The sequence below is a fragment of the Dromiciops gliroides genome, chromosome 5, assembly GCF_019393635.1.
Source record: "Dromiciops gliroides isolate mDroGli1 chromosome 5, mDroGli1.pri, whole genome shotgun sequence".
NCBI lineage: Eukaryota > Metazoa > Chordata > Mammalia > Microbiotheria > Microbiotheriidae > Dromiciops > Dromiciops gliroides.
Window position 1 is genome coordinate 42,643,413 of NC_057865.1, and position 21,489 is coordinate 42,664,901.

The 21,489-nt window shown below is 41.1% G+C and overlaps 1 protein-coding gene across 1 annotated transcript in view; it reads right to left on the minus strand.

The window, feature by feature from the left end:
• Positions 1-11,209, minus strand: part of LARS2 (leucyl-tRNA synthetase 2, mitochondrial) — a 343,246-nt gene extending 332,037 nt beyond the window's left edge. The window contains exon 1 of the mRNA XM_043966870.1: positions 11,115-11,209. The gene's annotated coding sequence lies outside the window, so the exon portion shown is untranslated. The remainder of the gene's footprint in view (positions 1-11,114) is intronic.
• Positions 11,210-21,489: the final 10,280 nt, after the last annotated feature.

Sequence of the window (21,489 nt, forward strand, 5' to 3'; positions counted from 1 at the left end):
TGATAGTCCCAAGATGCCGAATAAGACATCATTTTCAGAAATGGCCAACGTAGGTATTTGTTTTGCTTAACTATATGTCCTTGTTACAGAGATTTTCTTCTTTTTTCCTCAATTAGGTAAGAGGGAGAAGAAATAGGGTGGTAAAACAATAGAAGAAAAGAGATAAAAAGAGTTATTGAAGCTTCTTTTTAAAAGAAATGCACAGAAGAGAATGGAAGGTCAGAGAGAATCACTGGCAAGTAAGACAGTTTTGAAAGTTATGTGTTATATTTATTATATATCCACATATTATTATATGCATTTTCTTTCTTGGAAAGCAAGCTGCATATAATGAGAGGTAGCACAATCCTATTCTCCTATAATACTGTATACACAGAAATGCTCATTTTATACGATCTTTGTTAAGTTCAGAATCATTACATTTATTTTTACTATTATATATTTCCTTTAAAAGAAATGCAAACTGGGGCAGCTAGGTGGCGCAGTGGATAGAGCACTGGCCCTGGAGTCAGGAGTACCTGAGTTCAAATCCGGCCTCAGACACTTAACACTTACTAGCTGTGTGACCCTGGGCAAGTCACTTAACCCCAATTGCCTCACTAAAAAAAAAAAAAAGAAATGCAAACTGTACCCAGAAATCAATTGTTAAAAGTCAAATCCCCTTCTTATTTTATGCTAGGTATATGGAAATGCCCATTCAATTTGGTGTTTGCTGAGTCCTAGGGTGGTAAAGATATTGATGATTACATATCTTCTTGCTGCAGCCTTCTAGTATATTGCAGTTTGGATAGCAGCAAATTGAAGTAGCGAAATGGTGTGGTTATTTTTTTTTCTTGAAAGTTGTAAAAACATGTGTGTGAGAATCTAAGGAGAAAATCGTTGTAGCCTACATTATGCTTTTTGGATACTGTGGGAAAGATAGCATAATTTTAATGGCATAGATTTAGAGCAGGAAGAGGGCCTACAGGTCATTTTACAGGTAAAGTTAAATGAATTGCATGAGGTCACGTAGGTACGAGAGGTGGCTGGGTGGTGCGGTGGATAAAGCACCTGAAGTTAAGAAGACCAGAGTTTGGATCCAGCCTCAGACACTGTGTGTGATACTAGGCAAATCATTTAACTTCAGTTTCTTCATCTGCAAAGTGAGGATATATAATAGCCCAGATAATGTATGTAATGTTCGTAAGTTACTTTACAAACATAAAGGAGCTATCATCATAAGTATCACCATCATCACCATCACCACCACCATCACCATCACCATCACCACCACCACCACCATCACCACCATCATCACCACCACCACCACCACCATCATCACCATCACCACCACCACCACCACCATCATCACCACCACCACCACCACCATCATCACCACCACCACCATCACCACCACCACCACCACCACCATCACCATCACCACCACCATCACCACCACCACCATCACCACCACCATCATCACCATCACCACCACCATCATCACCACCACCACCATCACCATAACCACCACCATCACCATCACCACCACCACCACCATCACCACCACCACCACCATCATCACCACCACCATCACTACCACCATCACCACCACCACCATCATCACCACCACCACCACCACCATCACCACCACCACCACCATCATCACCACCACCATCACTACCACCATCACCACCACCACCATCATCACCACCACCACCACCACCACCATCACCACCACCACCATCACCATCATCACCACCACCATCACTACCACCATCACCACCACCACCACCACCACCATCATCACCACCACCATCACCACCATCACCACCACCATCACCACCATCACCACCACCATCATCTCTAAGTCCACATCCAGCACACTTTCCACTAAATCACATTTCCTCATTGCATCATCGATGTAGGGGCCTTAGAAGTTGTCAGACACAACCCCTTAATTTTACAGAGATGAAAACTCAATCTCTAAGAGTTTAATTCATTAGCCCAGGATCACAGAGATAGTAAATTCCTGAGGTGGGATTTAAAACCAGCCCTCTAGCTGACTCTCAGATATCCCTTGGCTTCACAAGTATATTTGCAGGGCACTGGGTATTCATTCGCCCAGGCATTGGATCAGATAGTGAGTTCCTCAGGGACTTAATGGATTCTATATCTACCAGGTCCTTTGGGCTCATTTGAAGGACCCCAGCCTCCCAAGGAACATAGTGTTGGTCACTGGGAGACAGAGCCATGATCTCAACAGATCCCTATCACCCTGAAAGACTATCCCTCTAAAACTAAGGCAGACCACCCCAAGGCATGAGCTGCATTGCAAATCCTGTCACTCCATCAGCAAGATGGCAGCTGGCAGTACAACTCTCTGCTGATACAACTCACCTTCGGGCAAAACCAGGTGTTGTCCTTAACCTAAATGACAACAAAGAAAACAAGGATGGCATGGGTGACTGGGCTACAACCCAGTATGACCAGAGGATATCTGTGTGGGAGGGGACACAAATTGGGGTCTGTTGAGGGATTGATTCTCAAGTGAATCTTCGATGCCCCACCTGCCTTCTAGCTGTTTCTGGGCCTGGCCCCAGATTACAAATCCCCAATCTGCCTGGCCCCATCCCTCATCTACCTCAGTTTCCACACACTACCCTCTCTTTTAGAGGCTTATCTTAGTAAGTAGTCCTTGATTATATTCTGGACCAATTTCCTCCCAGGACCATCTGAGCATCTCTCATTCTATCCTTGGCTCAGAATTTTTCATCTCTAGCCCTGACCACTTGATCAGATCCTAGCTACCTCTAGCATTTGATGGTCTAACCAATGGCCCTAGTCAAATCTTATGTCTCCAGCTAATCATTCGTGATATCTGCCTCCTTGACAGAGCCTGACCACAACCCTGAGAGGGCGTTTTGAATACCAGCCCTAGAGGCCCCACTAGAATAAATGGCCCTTTCAGCTCCAAAGGGGACACTAGATTTCTAGTACCAATACTGTGTAATCTTAGATGATCACTGAATCAACAAGCATTCATTAAACACCTACTATGTGCCAGCCACTGATCTAGGGTCTGGGGAGGCAAAGACCAAAAAAAGAATGGGTCCTTCCCTCAAGGAGTTCACATCCTACAGGGGAAAATAGCATATACAATCATTTGATAAATCAAGCATTTTTTGAAGTACCTACTATGTACCAGGCACTCTGCTAATCACTGGGCCTACAAAGACAAAAGTGAAATGACCTTCCCTGATGCCAAGGGGCTTACATTATATTGGAAGAAACAACATGTACACATTCAAGTTTACGATGCTTTCATGAAAACTATTACAGCTTGAAACTGGACTAAGACTCTGGGGACACTTGTACATTCATGACATATACAAATGAATGCCAGGGAATGGAGAGGGGGTGAAATGAGTAGGTGATGAATCATGAAAGGCTCCATGTAGAAAATCATACTGGAGCTCTGAAGGTAGAGGTAAGAAGGGTATGTGTTTCACCCATGGGAGGCAGCTGGTGCAGAAGCAGAGATGGCAGATAACGAGTTTGTGCATGAAGAACAGTAAAGCCAGTCTGGCTGAAGTGCTGGGCTCATGGAAGAGGGCATGGCTGATTGAAGCTGGGCTTTAAAGTCACTTAAACCTGTCAAATGAGGGTGGGTGACACCAGATAATCTCTAAGCTTCCTCCCAATTCTGAGTCTCAGTCCTATCATTCTCCAGTCATTCTCATTTTTTTTTTTTTTGGTGAGGCAATTGGGGTTAAGTGACTTGCCCAGGGTCACACAGCTAGTAAGTGTTAAGTGTCTGAAGCCGGATTTGAACTCAGGTCCTCCTGAATCCAGGGGCCAGTGCTCTATCCACTGCACCACCTAGCTGCCCCCCAGTCATTGTCATTTAAGGGATCTCTCTCCACCAGGAAGCCAGTGGCACCCTAGAATAGATATTGGCTTCTCTTCCTCAGCCTCCCCCACAGGGACTATCAACTCTCAGGGAACAATGAAGGCCTCATTGACTTGCCTTTATAAAAGTCTCCAGCCTTGATGGCTTAGTCAATAAAAGTATTGACTAAGCTGACTTCCTGATGGAAAATAGAAGATGAAATTCAGACACATTTTCATTGACTAATGGTGGCCATCAAGGAGAAAGGCTTTTCTTAAACACTTAACTTTAAGAAAAACAAGGTAAATTTAAACAAATCCTGAATTGACTGGCTGGGATGTATTTTTTTCCTCCCCCTGTGGTCATTAGCTGGTATTCAGCTCTGGCTGTAACATTATTTATGAACATTTGTGGGCCTGGGAGGAACATTTTGACAGCTGCGGAGCCCAAAGCTAATTTCTCTTTAGTGATAAAAACCCTACTTCGTCAATCTATCTATGCTGAGCATGTCACTGCCTGTGTCATCAGGAGAAGGAACATTCATTAGAATCTCTGAAAGCACTTCAGGTTAAAGTAAGGTCTGTGAATTGAGTGATGCACCTTATGGTGAAGTCTTGCTTTGCTTGGAAAAGGGTTTCTTTGCACAGGATTCTGGGAAGCATGAAGGCCTGCTCTTTGCCCACTGGCTCTCTCCTATATGAGAAAGGAAGTGAGGAAGGATCTAGAACGTTTCCATCAGTTTTCCTGACCTGAAGTGTGGCATGCCAGAGAATCTGTGCTAAGGGACAAAATAGCGGGGCGGGGGGGGGGGGAGGAGAAGAGGGAAGGGATGGCAAAAGGTGCCATGCTTAGAGGCAGGTTCAAATTCTAGCTCTGACACATGCAAACTGCATGACCTTGGGCAAGTCACTTAAATTCTATGAGCCTCAATTTCCCCATTCATGAGATAAAAAAAGCACAATACTCATACTACCCACCCCAGAGAGCTGTAGGAAAGTACTCTCTGAATGGAAATGCTGTGGGTCCAGGATCAACTTCCTTTTGTGGCAAGGAAGGGCCAGGTACTGAAGTGGTCATCATGACTATGGTCCAGGGTCCATGCAATTTAAGGAAAGAGATCACCATCAGACTTCCAGATATCTCTAGCCTTAGTCTCTCCCCTGAGCTCCACATCACCAACTATCCATTGGATAACTTGAATTGGGTATGACATAGATATCTTAAACTCCACATACCTAAAGCATAAGTCATTATCTTTCTTCCCAGGCCCAGCCCCTCTCCTGAATTTCCTTACTTCTGTGGAGGTACTACCACCCTTCTGTCACTGTGATTTACAACCCTGTAGTCCTCCCTGGATCCTCACTTTCCTCCTAGATCCATTCATTGGCCAACACCTCTTGCATCTGTCTCCTTCTCTACCCTCACATACTCACTCATCCAGTTCAGACTCTCATTATCTCTTCTTGGGTTATTGAAATAACTTTCTTTTTTTTTATTTTAATTTTTATTTATTTTTTTTTTAGTGAGGCAATGGGGGTTAAGTGACTTGCCCAGGGTCACACAGCTAGTAAGTGTTAAGTGTCTGAGGCCGGATTTGAACTCAGGTACTCCTGACTCCAGGGCTGGTGCTCTATCCACTGCGCCACCTAGCTGCCCCCTTGAAATAACTTTCTAATTGGTCTGCCCATTTTACATCTCCTGGCAGACCTGGCAATGATGGATTCCCCTGCTCAAAAATTTCAGTAGCTCCCTATTCCCTCTAGGATCAAATACAAACACCCCTGTTTGGCATTTAAAGCTCTTTGCAATCCAGATTCAACCTACCTTTTCATGTTTATTATGTGTTACTCCCCTCCATGTATGTACTCTTCAGTCCAGCCAAACTTGTTTGCTTGGTGTCCCTCATATGTGACATTCCATTTCCTATCTCCATGCCAGGAATGGTGTCTCCATCTTTTATAATCCCTAGCTTCCTTTAGAACTCAACTCTTAAGAACTCTTAAGAGACACCGCCTCTTTTTAAAAAATTTCCATCTTAATAGTACTTTTTCCCCAACATTCATTTTTGTAAGATTCTGAGTTCCAAATTTTTCTCCCTCCCTCCTTTCCCTCCATCCTCCCTAAGACAACAAGCAATCTGATTTGGTTATATAGTACAATCATGTTAAACATTTCCACATTAGTCATGATCCCTCCTTCTCTGAGGCCTTTCCTGATCCCCCTAGATTCCAGTGTTTCCCCACACCCCAAACACCTTGGGTTTACTTTATATATATATTCATATATATATATATATATTTAGCATACACTTTGATGTGTGCATATTGTCTTCCCTGTAAGAATATGAAGCATCTGTAAACAGATGTTTTGGTTTTTGTATCTGTATTCCCAGCACCTATCACAGTGTCTGGCAAATAGTAGGCACTTAATAAATGCTAGTGAACTGACTTACAGAAGCCAAAGTATCAAGGAACCACTGTCTGTAAACTATAAAAATCAACAGAAGTCAAGGGTGGAGCCAGACTCAATAGCCCAGGGACAGTAGCACCAGTAACAGCGTAGGTCAAAGGAAGAGACTGGGCTGATAAGAGCTGACCACGATTTGTTCCTTCTAGTAAGTGGAAACCCTTATGGATTTTTCAGCCAGAGTACTGGGTAAATGCCTCCAGATTGACTTGATGAACAGAAGCTATAGGAGGTTCCAGCAGCTCACCTAGGCAGGAGGCAGCTGTATAAGAAACAATGGGGGTCATGTCCTGTCTGTCTTCTGATGTGCCTAGCTTTCTTCAAGACTCAGCTAGTGTCTTCCCATCGAAGGGGAAGGGAATACAAGTTTATACAGCACTGTGCTAAGCCCTTTCCAAATATTATCTCATTTGATCTAAGGTTTTATTGTTGTTCAGTCATCTGTCTCTTCCTGACTCCTCCACTTGGGGTTTTCTTGGTAAAGATACCAGAATGTTTTGACATTTTCTTTTCCAGCTCATTTGACAGATGAGGAAATGGAGTCAAACAGGGTTAAATGGCTTGCCCAGTCTTCTCATAGCTAGGAACTGTTTGATACCAGATTTGAACTCAGGTCTTCCTGACTCCAGGCCCAGTGGTCTATCCACTGTACCACCTAGGTGCCCAGGAATAGACCTAATGCTATTTATTCACTAATTTTCTCCTATTAGAGTGTAAGCTCCCTGTGATTAGGAACTGTTTTTGCTTTTTTCATCCTAGTGCTTAGCACAGGACCTAACACAAAGTATCTGCTTAATAAATACTTGTGGTTTGATTGAAATCACATTAGTGATCATTCACAGTCCCCAGTAATGACTACCCCATTGCCCTCTCCAGCCTTCTCTCCTTTTTAGCTCCCCGAGTGTCTACATAGCTTCCTAATGTAACTAGCTAGATGTCAGTGAAGGCACCTTCCAATTTCCAGTTCTCTGGGGTGTTTCCTTCTTTTTTAAAATAAATTTTTATTAATTTCTTTTGTTTTTACAACACCTGCATTTCCCCAAATTCTACTTTTCCTAGCTCTAATTAATCTTTTTTCATTTTAATAGCATTTTATTTTTATTTTTCCCCAAATACATTTAAATAGGGTGTTTCCTTCTTTCTCCATCTCTCAGACCCTGGTGTGTGCTTAGCAAGATGTAAGAAATCTCTCTCCTATCTAAATTCCCGAGCTTTTCAAAAACATTCATCTACTAAATTTAACTTTGTTGCCCTTTGGCATGCTTTCACCATCTCAGAGGTGATTCATAGAACCCACTTGAGGCATCCTAAGGATGGCAGCCAGCTCAGGTACACTGTAGTTAAAAATAACTCATGTGCAGGAAGATGGTAGCATCTATTTAATGAGCTCAGTCTTTACCTCCAGAGATGTGGCTGCTACTCAGGGTTAGGATGTCTTGATCTACATTGTGCAGCCATGTCCTGTAATTGGGCTTATATCTTAGGCTGCTTGGTGCAATGAAGAGTATTTGCCTTAGCCACTTTCTAGGTTTATGTACCTGGGCAAGTCACATTGAACCTCTTTGGGCCTCTTCCATTTTCTCATCTGTAAAATCAGGGGTTGGACTTCTAAGGACTTCTAAGGTCCCTTCCAATTTGATCAATGAATGTGCACAAAGCAAAGTATTATTGTTGTTGTTTGTCCTTCATTCTCAAAGAGCACCATGACATCAGGTTATGACTTGCAGTGAACTGGATTTAAGTGAGGTAGAGCTGTGCAAGGCCAAGAGCCTTACTCTCTCCTCTAGAGCCATCTGGGTCCTGTGGTAAGAGATATATTGGCAAGATATATAGATATATCTCAGGCTCATTGGAAATGACCCTGGATGTTTTTTAAGGCAACTAGGGTTAAGTGACTCGCCCGGGGTCACACAGGTACTAAGTGTCTGAGGTCCTATTTAAACTCAGGTCCTCCCAACTGCAGGGTGAGTGCTCTATCCACTGCACCACTTAGCTGCACACAAAGCAAAGTAGGTAAGAATGGAGAGGGCAGCCCCCATGGTACTTGATCAAGATCATAAGAGAGCATGTCGAACACAAAACTTGACCAATTTCCTTGCATTCTTGCCTGTTATGATGAGCAAACTTAGTGCCCAAGATTTGAGCCTCATTTAGTCCAATTCACCCAAATATCTAAAGTCACTTGTTCCCATTAAGACCATTTTCTTTATGTGCATGGGATGGTGCAAACAATCATTCTTTCATATTCTTTCATTCTCAGAAGACAGCCCTTCTCCTATTGCCTGCCTTGTCTCTCTGTTCAGGGGCAGCTAGGTGGCACAATGGATGAAACACCAGCCCTGGATTCAGTAGGACCTGAGTTCAAATCCAACCTCAGACACTTGACACTTACTAGCTGTGTGACCCTGGGCAAGTCACTTAACCCCACTTGCTTTACTAAAGGGAAAAAAAAGACTACTTAGTTCTATCTCCTTGGAGACTTTTCCTGTTTCCTCCATCCTACAATGATCTTTCCTCATTTCTTGTTTATATACATTTTTTGTCTGTTATTAATGTTGTCTTTTGCTACAAAAAGTTGATGGTTTAACTATGTACAGACAATTTATAAATGACTTCCACATTGGAACCCAGTGATTCCTTTTCTTAAGATAATCATTAATTTCATTTTTTCTGATGTCATTTGGATTTTACTAAGCAAAATCACTCCTCTAGGCTCACTTATCACCTCCTGGCTGCATTATTCTAATAGCCTCCCAAACTGTCTCTCAATTTCTACCCTCTCTCCTTTCCAATCTATACCACTGCCAAATTTTTATGCCTAAAACCCAGGTCTGTGTCACTCCCTTGCTCAAGAAGCTTGAGTGGCTCCCCATTACCTCTAAGATAAACTACAAACTTCTTTTTTTTATCATTGAAAATCCTTCACAGTCTGACTTCAATCTATATTTGGAGACCAATTACACATTATTATCCTTCCCATACTCTATTCCAGACTAACTGGTCTACTTGATATTCCCCATACATAACATCCCATTTCCTGTCTTTATTTGGGCTGTACCCATATCTCGAGTGTCCTCCTTTCTTACCTCTACCTCCAGGAGTTCCTAGCTTTCTTCAAGGCTCAGTTCAAGTATCATTCCCTTAGAAAAAGCCTTTCCTGATACCCTCAATGATTAGTACTCTGCCCCCTGTTACTTTGTATTTATTTATCTGTATACATTGTCCCCCCACCACACACACACACATATCTCCTGCCATGAATAGAAACCCATTGAAGGCAGGGGCCATGCCATTTTTGTCTTTGTGTCCCTAGCATATAAGCAATATTTATGTTGCACTTTAAGGTTACCAAGCACTTTATAAATGTTATCTTATTTGGTCCTCACAACCCCCTAGGAGATGGGTACTATTATTATCATCCCCATTTTACAGATGATGAAACTGAGGCAGACAGCAGTTAAGTGACTTGTCCAGGATTTTAGTAGTATCTGAGGTTGGATTTGAACTTGGGTTTTTCTTACTCCAGGTCCAGTTATCCTTCCACTCCACCACTTAGCACAGTACCTAGCACACAGTAGACACTTTCAAGTGCTTGTCAATTTGAAATAGGTCAGTTTTATACCATTTCAATTGCATACCATATCTTCTCATTTTTATTCTCTTTCTACTTTGGAATTAATTTGTATCATTTCTCTAACCATTTGACGTTCTGAGTGTGCCCAGAGAGCTAATTCGGAAATTCCTCCCACATTGGTAACTGGTCATATCCTGTCTGTTAAGACTTAGTCATTTTCATTTTTTGTGATGTTCTTCATTGTTTGCTGTTTGGAGCCTTCTCATCCTCTCCCCTCTAAGAAAGTATTCGTCATCCATAGGTAGGAAGCTTCTAGTAGTCAATAAGCTGTGGTTTTCATTTCTTAACCCCAAGTCATACTCTCTAACAGTTTTCATAGATCTCTCCTATTCCCTATGCTCTCCTATGTTTTTGCATAAAAACCAGTTATCTTATTTTGTACATAAGAGAGGGGTTGATTGGCTCAACCATCCCATCACATGTAAAATAACTTCACTCTAATACCTTTATCCAATCAGAACATCTCTATTGAATCAAAAGCACTAAACTAGAAACAAAAAATCCTTAGCCGATTTGGAAAGAACAAAATGCTTCTATCTATTGGGTAGAAGGAAACGCTACCACATAGGAAGTATATTTGGATTGATTGAGGCCTCAGTCACATCCTGGAGGGCTTGGACTAAAGCAAACTAGTTCAGATCAGGCATTCCAGTGGTAGTTAGGTCAGCTCAGAGGTAAAAACCAAAAATATTACTTTTTTTTAAGGAGCACACTTTTTAATGGGGGAGACAACAGGTAAATAATTAGGTATCTACAGGATATAGACAGTGGACAGAAGGTGATTTCAGAGAGGAAGGAAGCAGCAGTTGGGGAGACCACGATAAGCCTCCTACAAAAGTTAGGATTAGAGCTGAATCTTGAAAGAAGCCAAGGAAAAGAGGAGGTGGAAGGGAAGAGGGGGAGCATTGTGGGTATGGGAATAACCAGTACAAAGAAATGCCCTGAACATCATGTGGGAAGAACAAATAAGAAAGCAAGTGTAGATGGCCTTGTAGAGTTCATTGAGCCAGTGAAGATTGTCAAGCAGAGGAATAACATGTTCAGAGCTGTTTTAGGTCAATGAAGATGAACTAGAGACATAATTGAAAGTAGAAAGCAAGAGGCAGATACAAGAGAGGTTGCAGTAGAAGAATCAACAGGACTTACTGATTGTTTTTGCTCTCAGAATTAAATTCAGGCAATAGACTTTCCCCAAGTCCTCTTGCCTTCAAAACTCATGAGGACCGCTCAACTCATTCTTCTCTGGAGTCCCCACAGCCACATCACAGCCCTAAAAATAAAAATAACTTGATCTCAGGAAAAGAACTTCAAACTCAGAATGGATTTGGTGTTGATTGGTTAAATCAGTCACAAAGAAACTTGAAAAAACCGAACCAAGAGAAGAAAAGTGACAAAAATGAACTTGCTGCTCATCCTCACCAAGTTGACAAATCCTTCAAAATGGGCAGTTTCAGGGCAGATCCAACAAACGTCTGTAGCTTGTAAAGAATCGGAAGTCCTTGGTTACAACTCTCTAGAGCTATAGAAAATAGTATTGTATGCTTAATAGAACACTTCTATAGAAACTCTGAGTTAGCAGGGCCATCAGAGATCATCTTGTTCAACCTGTACCTAAACAAAAAATGCCCTCTCCTACATACCTGACAAGTGGCTATTTCACAAAGCCACCTTCATGCTGCCTCTTCTATTTACATGGAACCTATTATTAATAATTGGAATAGAAAAGGCAAAGAAAGACTCAGAGAGAAAGCCAAATTTGAACTGGACCTTGAATGAGTGAGATTTAGCTAGGAGAAAAGGAATGCAAAGAACATCTTAAGAGGCTAAGAGGGAAGAACATGAGCAAATTTGGGGAGTCAAAAATGAGCCAGTGAGACAAGCCTGGTTAGGATGTGCATCGAAATCTTTGGAAGATTAGGCTACATAAGTGGGGTAGAGGTAGTTTATAAAGAGCATTGAATGGTAGACTGAGGAATGTGTACTATATTCTACAAGAATTTGAGAATTATTGGAAATTTTTCTGGAGAGGTCAAATGTGACAAGCCCCTAGACTGGCATAGAAAATGTTCCAAAGCATGGCTAGCTCTCTAGACTTCTTTTATATCACTCACCTTCTTGTACAATATGTTGTGGCCACATTGGCCTATTAGCCATTCCTTGAACTTAACGTGCCATCTCATAGTTCCATTCTATGCACTGGCTGCTCCCATGCCTGGCATACACTGGCTCTTCATCTCTCTTAAAACCCCTTGATTGTTCTAAGCCTCGGTTCAGGTACTATCTCTGATAGGAGGCTTTCCCAATTCCCCTAGGAATTCCTCTCCCTCGTGAAGTTACTTAGCATTTAATCATATCTCAGAAACACCTTGAGGACTGAAGCTCTTTCTGTGTATCCTCAATACCTAGCACAGTGCCTTCGTGTTGTAGTAATGAATGTTTGTGGAACGAATGAATGACTGGAGGTTTAGAAGACTGATTATCAGCTAGCTCATTGAATGGACTGAAGGGAAGGAGACACTGGGAGCAGTGGGAAAAATTGGGAAGCTATTGCAGTGTACCAGGTCTTAGGATAGGGATTTTTAACCCCTTTGGTAGATGGTTGCACCTTTTGCAGAATAATGTTTTTAAATCTATTAAATAAAATACATGAGATTAAAAAGGAAAACAACTATATTGAAACACAGTTATCAGAATATTTAAAAGACAATTTCACTCACCCCAGGATGAGGAGTGATGAATTCTGGGATTAGAGTTTTAGCAGTAGAAATGATCAGGAAGGGATTGAGGCTAAATGAATTTTGAAATATTTGAGAACAACATAAAAGAGGCAAAAGAAAGAGAAAAGATGATTCCCAAATAAAAATAGATAAAGATACAAATATTATATGCTTCCCAGAATATAAAAGATGCCCTCTCACTCTCTCAAATGCAAACTTGGAAGACTTCTTTTCCAGCTCTATGAACTTGTAATTTGACTGGAAAGGTTTGAGCTACATTTAACATGTGATTGCAATCAACATCTGATTGCTCACAGTGAGACCGTACATATTGCATGCTGTTCCTAGGCTTCATGAGGCATCCCAGTAGTTGGTTGGTCCCGGGTTTCTCTTAACACATCCAAATGTAGAGGGTACAGACAACACGGGGAAGTTTTCTTTTTAATTTTTTTCCTGGTTTGTTCGACCTATCGCTTTTTAAAAATTCCATGTTATTTTACTTTCAGTTTGAAATTCTCTCCCTCCCACCAACCACTCCTTCACCCATTGAGAAAGCAAGAAAAACAAAACCCATTACAAATGTGCATGTGAAACAAATTCCTCCATTATCCATGTGAAAAATCAATCGATTTTCGGGGACAGCTAGGTGGCACAGTAGATAAAGCACCAGCCCTGGATTCAGGAGGACCTGAGTTCAAATCCGGCCTTAGACACTTGACACTTACTAGCTGTGTGACCCTGGGCAAGTCGCTTAACCCTTGTTGCCCTGCAAAACAAAACAAAACAAAAAAAAAACCACAATCAATTTTCAATCTGCTTTCTGAGTTCAGTGCCTGTCTTTCTGAAGATGAATAGCATTGTTTCATCAGTAGTCCTCTGGAACTGTGGTTGGTTTCACAGTATTGATCAGAATTGTTTGTCTTTACAGTATTGTTATTGAATAAATTGTTCTCTTAATTCTGCTCACTTTACTTTGTATCAGTTCATACAAGTGTTCTCGGCTTTTTCTGAAGCTATCCCTTTCATCATTACTTAATAGCACAATAGCATTCCATCATATACATACACCATAATTTGTTCAGCCATTGTAGCATTAATAGGCATCCCTTCAGTTTCCAATTCATTGCCACCACAAAAAAGAGTTACTAGAACTGTTTTCTTATATATGGGGCCTTTCCCTCTTTATTGATCTCTGACCTAGGAGTGGCATTGTTGGGTCAAAGTGTATGCACAGTTTAATAGCTTTTTGGGCATAGTTCCAAACTGCTTTTGAAAGGTTGGGCCAGTTCACACTCTACCGACAGTGAATTAATGTGCCTATATTTTCCAAAGTCCCTCTAGCATTTCTCATTTCCCCTTTTTGTCAATTTTCCCAATCTGTTATTTGTTTTGTGATGTATCAGAGTTGTCTTCATGTGCATTTATCTAATTATTAGTGGTTTAGAACATTTTTTCCCATAACAGTATTGATATCTTGAATTTCCTCTTTTGAAAATTAAGGCAGAAAATTTTTCAGTTATGGTGCATCACAGACCACAAATCTGTCTCAAAATAGGTATTTATGTCAGAAATAGTCATATTTTCCTTTCCCTTGTCTTTTGGATATCTTTCATGAAACAGATCCAGGTCAATTTGAATAGTCTTGCCAACTTATTCCAGAGGAAACCAAGGGGCAGGAAAGTAATGGAAAGGGAGATAGGAGGGATGCTTCTCCAAACCCCAAGACTTGGTAGGAAGTAGTGCTATGAATTCCCCTTGGTGTATTGCCTGGGTTTTGAGGGAGAAATAAGTAAATAATTCTCCATAAGACAGAATAAGAATAAAGGCACATAGTTTAGAGGTTTTTTAAAAGCTATAAACACAATTGGTCAATGTCAGTCTCCAACATGGTTTCTTTACATGGACTTGCTTTTTGCAAATAAGTTCCCTGAAGAATGTGAATAGTGTCACCTGCTGGAGAGTGGCAGAACTACCAAAGCCAGCAAAGCTGAGAAAATTAGGGAGTTTATTGGAGTCAAACTGGACACTGAATTACCAAAAAAATAAAAAACAAAAAACAAAGCCATAGAAGATAGCAGTGGTAGGATCTGAGTTGTAGGACATATAGGAGGCAGAAATCAAGGAGGGGCCCTTCGAGAAGTGACTACCCTCTGGTTAAAAGCTATGGGGAAATAGAGAATGACAGGAGATAGAGAATGATAGAAAGGTAGCAACTAGGTTAGATTTTCAAGGAAAGAGCAATGAAGCCAAAAGAGCCTCATCAGGAAGCATCAAGGCAGATGACTAAACCCTAGCCTACTCTTAGTATAGGGCTGTAAATTACAGAAACCCAAGTCCCTGGGTCAGGAGAGGGTTACTCACATGAGGAAGTCTCTTGACTGCCCAAGGAGTTCATGAGAACTTGATGTATCCATTAAATTGTAAATAATATTTCTTTATATTCTTAGCCTTGTAAGACTGAATGCTTATAAGGGGACTTGTAGTTACCCTTAGGAGAATGGCAAATACTGACATTTTTAGGTCATTTACAAGGGGGTAATAAGTCAGAGGAATGAGAAATCTCTAAATTATACCCAAGCCTTGTGTTTGAAGGTGGGGGGCTGTGACAATTATTACCTAAGCTTGTGGAGACTAGGTAAAATAAAAGAAAGGAGGAGGTAGAGAAGGGATGGGAGGGTAGGAAGAAGCTGGTTGGATTGCACAGGCAATGGAGGAGAGTTTCTATGATAAGAAAGAGATTGCCATTGTGAATTGGAAAAAACAAGCTTCTTGTTCCATTCCTATCCATAAATTTCAGCAAGTAATCAGAACCAGCCCCTGCTCTGTCAATTTGAAGGAAAATATTCACCAACCCAGCTGAGCTGAGAGGGTTTTGAAAACCACTTGTATCCTGCATTTCTTTTACTCTCAACCTCCCTGGGTTAACTCACTTCCTCTACAACAAAACATCTGGGACTTGTCCTGATAACTTTAAATCCAGCTGAGGCTGGGTTGCAGCCAAATCTCCCAGTCCTTTCTCCCCCACTGATTACTGCTGAATGCCTGTTGAGCTCATAATCTGCTTCCCCTCACCCTTCTCTCTCCTCTTCCAGCAGGAGCAGATGCAAACTGAAAAACTTCCCCTCTAGCAGCCCCATTTTCCCTTTCTCATCTCCCACATAGGTCAGGGTCACCTCCCTACATCCCTTCTCCACTCCGCCCCCCCCCAATAAGAAAATGATTTGCATTCTTTACTATTCATCACAGAACTCTTTTTCCTTAGCAGAGAATTAATTGTATTATGAGATTTACCACTGAGTGAGAACCCAGACAAATGGACTAAAATTATTTTACTGGGAACCAGTGAATAGAGTACTTTAAGTGTATGCCTCTGATCATAGGATTTGGCCAGGAATTCAGTTTGTTAGGGATAGATTAATTGTCTCTAAGATTACCAAAGGCCTAACTGCCCTCTGTCAGAATCTGACCCCAAGCCATCCATATTTCTGAGATCTCAGAATAGTGAGATATACCCTCCTCCCTCCTGCTTGGGAGGGTGTTAGCAGGATGGCTTTCTTCTGAAGGCTGGCTTCTCTCCAGGCAACTGTTGCCCTTTTCCCTAACACCAACTGCATTTCCTTGAACTTCATGGTTAGTTCGAGAAATATGAGAGCAGCTTTGTCTGCAGAGGGGGCTACCATTCCCGATAAACTGAATAATTTAACTCCTAACATTTGGGGAAAGGCAGCCTTCTGGGGAGGGTCTGGATGTCTGCCCATAAAATACAGAGCATGAGAGCATTTCAGATCTGGGAGAAGCCTTGGCGATCATCTAGTAAACCCCCTAATTTTACAATTGAGGAAACTGAGGTCTAGCCAGGGGGAAATGGTTTGTTTACTCTCCACCAGCCAGGTAATGACAGTTTCTTGATTCTGTGCAGTGCTCATTTTTCATGAATTTATATGATGTTATATAATTAGAATTATCCAAAATACAAACATGAAAAACAGGAACATTTACAAAGAAACAGACAAAATACTGAGTAATTAATATACAAACAGGACTCTTTTTAAGAGACCATGGAAAGATAGGGAAGGAGAGCAAAGATAAGAGAGAAGTAATTTTCTCTACAACACGACCTTTAAAACTTCCTTAGAGAATAAGACTGTGAATTTATTACTTTCAGGAAAGGATGGACTTGATACAATTCCAGCCTCACCCTGAGTCCTTCTTTTAGGGTTTCCTGATCTGGATGAGGCTTGAGCGGAAGATGTGAGCATTCTGCCCCAAGAGGATCTAAAACAATGCCTTTCACATCCTGGGGGCTGAATAAGTTGGGATGGAATTGTCATGGGGAAAATAGAGTAGGGGGTTTGGGATAGGGGTTAGGGGTTTGGGGTTCTTAGGAATTCCTCTTTAAAGAATTACACCCTCTTGCACACAAAAACAATTAGAATAAGATAATAGTTTATTTAGGAGCAGGGGAAGGGAAGGGAAACCAAGAGAGAGAGATCCTTGGACTTCTTCTTCTCAAGGGGAGACGGCATGGAACAGAGCATGGCTCTGAGATACCAATCTCCCCGAGCAGGAGACAGGCAGATACTTTTGTAAAGGACCGATGGGGGTGACCATCTGACTGTGGAAAATTCCCTTAGTGAGGGAGGACCATCCCCCACTGTTGGTGGCTGGAGGAGTTGGGTGAGGGGTGGCTGCAGATCTCTCAAGCCATCTCTACACAAAGGCAGCAGCCGCACCCAAACTTATCTCCCCAGGGGTGAGGGAGACTGGAATGAAGGGTGGGGGTCCTAGAGGAGGTGCCAGAAGGGTTAGCTAATCTCTTGGGTTTGCAGTGATTTTCTACCAGCAAGAGGACATCATCCTTTCCTTTTGAGTTCTGGCTTAAAGCCATTAAGGCAAAATGTATGGGATCTCTGTCCATCTCCCTTCACGCCTGCAAAACTTGTCCAATTGCAAAATGGTGTTATAGTTAAAGGTTCCATGTATGGGCCAGTTTTCTTGAGACCCTAGTGGATACTGTGGCCAGACAGTGTTACAATAATAGATCATGCATCTCTTTTTCAAATTTGTAAATTCTAATTTAGTCCAACCTCTTAGGACTCACCCCAGTGGTGAGCCTTTCAGTACACTCCCTTTCTGAATTCCACCCCATGCTTCCTTTTGATATTTCTGTCTCTCATAGAACATGCTGACCTTCAAGATACTTTCCATGTCCCCTTTCTTCACTGTTCCCATATTCCAAGTATTCATAGTTTCATTTGTGGAGTCATCCTCCACAGACAAAGTTTGCAACCCTGCTCCCTCCCCATAATTTAGTAGATAATCTTTAATAGTTCCTGAGTCAAGGGGCAGTTAGGTGGCGCAGTGGATTAAGCACTGGCCCTGGATTCATGAAATTCAAATCCTGAGTTCAAATCCAGCCTCAGACACTTGACACTTACTAGCTGTGTGACCCTGGGCAAGTCACTTAATCCTCATTGCCCCACAAAAAAAAAAATAGTTCCTGAGGCTGAAAAGACTCCTCACTCTCCATCCACCATCTCTGTAACTTTTCCAACCAAAACAGCCTTCCCTGGCCACCTCTCCCTTAAAGATGTCGTCTCCTCTTATTGGAGCAGCTAGGTGGCACAGTGGATAGAGCACTGGCCCTGAAGTTGGGAGGACCTGAGTTCAAATCTAATCTCAGACACTTCCTAGCTGTGTGACCCTGGGCAAGTCAGCAAGTCACTTAACCCCAATTGCCTTAAAAAAAACATCTGGGGCCATCTCCAGTTGTCCTGATACAGATAGATAGATAGATAGATAGATAGATAGATAGATAGATAGATAGATAGATAGATAGATAGATAGATAGATAGATAGATAGATAGATAGATAGATAGATAGATAGATGGATAGATAGATAGATAGATGGATAGATGGATAGATGGATAGATGGATAGATAGATGGATAGATGGATAGATAGATGGATAGATAGATAGATAGATAGATAGATAGATAGATAGATAGATAGATAGATAGATAGATGGATGGATAGCTATAGATATAGACATAGACATAGATATTTTGTCAATGGACCCAGATGGCTCTGGAGGAGAGAGTAAGGATGATGGACTTTGCACCGCTCTTCCTCACTTCAATCCAATTCACTGCAAGTCATGACATCACCCTGATGCCATGGTCCTCTTCAAGAATGCAGGACAAACAACAACGTCTCCCCCTAATAGAATGTAAGCCTCAGGAAGTTAGGGATCATCTTTGGTTTTGTATTTTTATCCCCAGCACTTAGAACAGTACTTGACACATAGTAAGCCCTTAAATGTTTTTCTCCTTCATTCCTTCACTTGCCCTATAGCCAAACTGGGGATGAGCTCTTTGAATTTTACTAGGATGGTTCTTTTGCTGTGTTTAGAACTCCATCATTGGGCTCTTATGAGAAGCCTTTCCTACTTGATATGACCTCCTAGAACTTGTGCTTCACTCATGTGAATTTTGAAAGTCCATGATCATGTTTATACCACAATCAGGCATATGAAAAACAGACATGTACTGTTTTGGTCCAGTTATATGTCATATTCCTAATAGTAGATCTCTTTAAAAGGAAAAAAATACTTAAGAGCATAAAAGAATTATATGTTACTATATAATTTTTATACAATGTTACTATGTAATAGTTTTATAACATTGCTACAGAATAGTGTATACAAATTACAGTATAATTTTTTCCCTTTGAAAAGAAAAATAATTACACAAAACTATTTTAAAATATATTTACTGTGATTTTTTTGCATTTTGTAACTTTCAGTTCAAGTAACTTTTTTTTACTCATCTCTGTTCTCTGTCTTTATTATTTCTGTTGTTTGTTTATTTTTTATTTTGTTTTATTTTTTTATTCAGTGTCATTACAAGCCCTAAGTAGATTCAGAGGTAAAATATGGGCTAGGATTATACAATCAGGATATTTCCCCATACCATTTGGAAATGTTCAATGGGTCCTCAGGCAAGGGCCCAATCTTGCCCTGTTCAGGTTGAAGAGATGAATTTTATCATTGGCATATTCTAATCATACCCCGCCTTCAGTATAACTTTTCTCTTTCCCTGACCTAGTTTTCCCCATTCCCACATTCTCTGCGCTCTCCTATTATAATCTGGTTATCAACTAATTTCCCAGAAGAATCTGGTAGATGATGGCTTAAAGTTCATAGAGGTTTAGAGCTGAAAGAGACCTTATGGGTGATCCCATTATACTACAAATGCAGAATTCAGAGAGGTTAAATGATTTGACCAACATCATGCAGGCAATAATAAGAATAAATACCAGTAGCTACCATTTTTATAGTGCTTTAAGGTTCATAAAGCACTGTACAAATATTTTCTCATTTGTCTTCACAATAATTCTGGGAGGTAGGCGTTATTATTATCCCCATTTTATAGATGAGGAAACTGAGGCACAGAGAAACTAAATGACTTGCCTAAAGTCATACAGCTAATAAGTATCCAAGATTGGGTTTGAACTCAAATCTTCCTGACTCTAAGTTCAGCACTGAGTGGAGATTTTAATCAGGGTTCTCTGGCTCTACATGCAATTCTTTCCATACTAATGAATGGTGACATTTATCTTATATTTTGAGGTTTGTTGATTACTTTACATACATTGTCTGCACATGGACCTTTCCCTAGGATTTGGGCACCAAACCTGAAGATTTCCCCAAATTTGAATCATTAATTATAGAATTTCTGACCTCAGCAAAGGGGGAGCCTTTCATGCATACTGGGCATTTGATTCATACTATGCAATATAGAAACTAAGGTAAATGGATAGGGGCAGGTAGGAGGCACAGTGGATAGAGCACCAGGCCTGAAGTCAGGAAGTTGTTGTTGTTCAGTCACTTTTCAGACATGTTCAAATCTTTGTGACCCCATTCACAGTTTTCTTGGGAAATATGCTGGAGTGCTTTGCCATTTCCTTCTCCAGCTAATTTTACTCCAGGCTCACACAGCTGGGAAGTGTCTGAGGCCAGATTTGAACTCAAGAAAATTAGTCTTTCTTACTCCAGGGTTGGCACACCACCTAGTTGTCCCAGGAGTCAGGATTACCTGACTTCAAATCCAGCTACAGACACTAGCGATGTCACCTTGGACAAGTCACTTAACTCTGCCTCAGTTTCCTCATATGTAAAATAAGCTGGAGAAGGAAATGGAAAACCACTCTAGTATCTTTGCCAAGAAAACCCCACAAGGGGTCATAAAGCTTCAAACATACCTGAAAAATTATTATTTTTTTATACTTTATTTTATTTTATTTATTTTTTTTTGTGAGGCAATTGGGGTTAAGTGACTTGCCCAGGGTCACACAGCTAGAAAGTGTTAAGTGTCTGAGGCTGCATTTGAACTCAGGTACTCCTGACTCCAGGGCCGATGCTCTATCCACTGCACCATCTAGCTGCCCCACCTGAAAAATTATTAAACAATAGACAGTGAAAGGATTCTTAAACTTGGCTCAAAGTTCTTGGCCAACCTATCCCTTTAGAAAATGATTAGATGGAGCCATTATGCATCTCCAGTGGAATCCATTCATTCATTCATTTATTTATTCACTTATTTCTTTATTTACTTACTATTTACTTATTTATTTATTCATTTGTTTATTTATTTACTTATCTGTTTGTTTAATTATTTATTTTGTTGGTTTTGGTGGGGCAGTGAGGGTTAAATGACTTGCCCAGGGTCACACAGCTAGTAAGTGTCAAGTGTCTGAGGTCAGATTTGAACTCAGGTCCTCCTGAATCTAGGGCTGGTGCTTATC